Raw genomic sequence first — 3,474 nt, 5'->3', positions numbered from 1 at the left:
AACTAAACCTTTGACTTCTTTTGAACTAAAGGTCCATAAATATACTGTATTTTCAAAGACTGTGTCACTTATCAGCTAAACTAATTTGAGCAAGGCATTCTACATAAACAGCGAGGAGGAAAAAGAGGGGGGGAATGCACACCACAAAAAGCACATTCCTCTGAAGAATAAAACTAGTCTGACTGGAGCTAGTTGTTCTTTTACTCACAGGAGGCTCTGTTTGCTCAACTATTCTTTCCTTAATGTGCACAAATACTTTACTCATACTACAACTTCAATTCATCATTTAAATGCTTTTCAGCAATTATGTGGCATGACAGATTGAGTAACTCACAGTCAAGAACCAACTATTATTATCTAGAAACAAAGACAAATGCAGCAGAGGTGTGCAATGTATAAACAACTATTGCAAAGAAAAACTTCTTTACTTCCTTTCTTCAATGGAAATATGGAAAACTGTAAATACAGGAAACACTACCCTTACTGAGTGAGACATTTCAGAGAATGGACATTTTTATGTTGTAAATGTTTATGCCAGTATGAAAAGGGACTGAGGCTGTCAAGCTCACACACACAAAAAAAGAAGCTATAAATTGTCTTCTGAAGCCATACGATTTACATTATTTAATGAAAACATTGCCTTTCAATTCAAATTCAAATTAAAAAATATATAATAATTACAAATACACTACTGTTCAAAAACTTAGGGTCAGTAGGATATTTTTACAGTAGTTACGGGATATTATATATTTTTAAAGAAATGAATACTTTAATACTTTTATATAGCATGGATGCATTAAATTGATCAAAAGAGACAGCAAAGACTTTTCCATTGTTATGAATTTCAACATTGCTATTTCAAATAAATGCTGCTCTCTTAAACTTTCTATTCATCAAAGACTCCACACAAAAAATAAATAAATAAAAATAAGCAGCACAAAATTAATTATAACAAGACATGTTTCAGCAAATCAGCATATTAGGATGATTTCTGAAGGTGCATCACAGGAATAAATTGCATTTTAAAATATATTAAAACAGAAAAAAATTATTTTAAATTACAATAATACTTTGCTGTCCCGTTTTTATATCTAATAAATGCAGTCAGGTTGAGCATAAGCTTTCAAAAACAAAAAAAATCTTACTGACACCAAAATTCGAAGAGTTTCTAGCCAAATAAATATTTTCAAGCAATTATATAGCTTGGGGGGAAAAATACAAATAAATAACTTAGATATACAATTAAAATTCACAAGATGTTTCAACTAATTTCATGACTTTCACAGGACCAAAAATCACAATTTGAAAAACTTTTCCATGACCGTGGGAACTCAGTTACCAATGATTCTTAGAGACAAGCTTAAAATTCACAAGATGTTTCAACTAATTTCATGACTTTCACAGGACCAGAAATCACAATTTGAAAAACTTTTCCATGACCGTGGGAACTCAGTTACCAATGATTCTTAGAGACAAGTACCAGCTAGTTTCTCAATGCAGTAATTTATTGCGGAGGCTGGATCAGACATGGCTGGACCAACAAGCATCAGGATGAATACAGTCCTTATGACAACTAAACCCATAGGGATTAAACGCAATCTGTATTTTCCACGCTTTGCAGTGATCACATTATCTGTGGCAGCACACTGATATAAACCAGACTTTTGTGTTTACAGAACACAATGTTTACTTAGTTCTAAACGACCAAAACATTACTTATTTAGCCCATAAAGTCTCCTAATCTAATAATGTTTGTCAGAATGAACACTTGACGAGGTCTAATATGAGTGCAGCACCCGTTTGTACCCACTGAGAAATTATTTTTCAGACAAAAGGACAGAAAAAAACAGCTACAAGACCCCTATCTACCCTGACCTCATCCTTCAAGCTGGAATGAGATGAGAGCAGAACTGAACAAAAGCAGTCTGCCAACACACTGTCATCAGATACAGACTCAGGGGAGTGAGGAGAGCCTGCATGGAGAGCCAGGTCGCTACACCTCTCTCTTTCCCACACAATCTCATAGACTGCACTGCAGGGGTTCTGAGATAACTGAACACAAGCTCATAGTTTTCCTTGAAAAAATGTCTAAAACTGATTTTAACCAGTGGAAGTACCAACAATTGGTTAAAAGCAAGAAAAAGCATTGTGAATTTCTAGAAAACTGCCATGTATCAAAACAAAAACTTTCCATTACATTGTATTCTTTTACAAGCAGTGGTTCAGAGAAAAGAAGTTTGTTCTCTCTAAACAAAAGGTTGCAGAAAAATAGATTTTGCATAAAGTCTGCACTGTGAACCTAGTATGGAAGCTGGTTTCCGCCATGGGATTTTTTTAAAGGTAATTATAACTTCTCACAATTTTACATTTTTCATCTCACAATTATAACTTTTTCCTCGAAATTGTGATAAAAAAATTCAGAATTGTTACATTTAATCTTATAGAATTGCAATACATAAACTCAAAATTGCAAGACATAAATGCAGACTTGCAAGATTAGACTCACAATTCTGAGAAGTCAGAATTGTGAGACATAAACTTGCAATCACTAGAAAAAAGTTAGAATTGCGACATAAAAAGTCGCAATTACCTTTTATTTTTATTTTGTTGTAAAAAAAAAAAAAACAGTTCCGAGAACTTCTGAGAAAAAGTTGCAATTGCGAGATGAAACCTCAAAATTCTAGAAAAAAAGTCAGAATTGTGAGGAAAAAAAGTCAGGATTGTGAGCTAAAAAGACAGTGAACCAACAGGTTTCCAAACCCTGCAGGTGTGATACTGACTTGTAGTTCATTATCAGTCTAGCAAAAGTGTGGGAAAGGAAACTGCACAGCAGATTTTTTCCAGTCTCTCACCATCCCAGCTCAGCATTACTGACATCAATGGAACGGGGAGAGAAGAGTCCCAGTCGCTCTGGATTTATGAGGCAGGACTGGAATTTAGAGGAGCATGTGATACACAGCAGATAAATCCTACAAATCCCCTCCAGTTGAGCTCCTTCAGTGTTTGTGATGCCTGCAAAGGTGGATGCATCATAGGTGAAGGGTCATTTCTAATCTGATAACAGACAGAGGGGCCTAAGGTTTTGTAATGTATGATGCATTTGCTTTTTATTCTCACCTTAGTATTACTAAACCAAAGAAGAATGTGGTGGTACAAGGCTCCAAGCACTGTTTTTAAAGGAATGTGTTAAAGGGATAGTTCAACCAAAAACAACATTTTTGTAATTTACTCACCAACCTGTATGACTTACTTCTGTGAAACACGAATATGTGAAACACAAAAGACTAAATAATTACAATGAATAGGGACTAAATCATTAATCCTCCAAAAGTGCCACAAAGGCACCATAAAGATATCAGAAAAGCAATCCATATAACTTGTGCTGTACATTACACATTTTCTAATGGCATATAATTAGGAATGCACCAATATTAAATTCTGCACCATACTAATAAGCTAATAATTATTTTTTTA

Source organism: Sinocyclocheilus rhinocerous, unplaced genomic scaffold (assembly GCF_001515625.1).
Source record: "Sinocyclocheilus rhinocerous isolate Xijiao unplaced genomic scaffold, SAMN03320098_v1.1 scaffold938, whole genome shotgun sequence".
NCBI lineage: Eukaryota > Metazoa > Chordata > Actinopteri > Cypriniformes > Cyprinidae > Sinocyclocheilus > Sinocyclocheilus rhinocerous.
The sequence above is the reverse complement of the archived record's forward strand: the minus strand, read 5'-3'. Positions refer to the sequence as shown.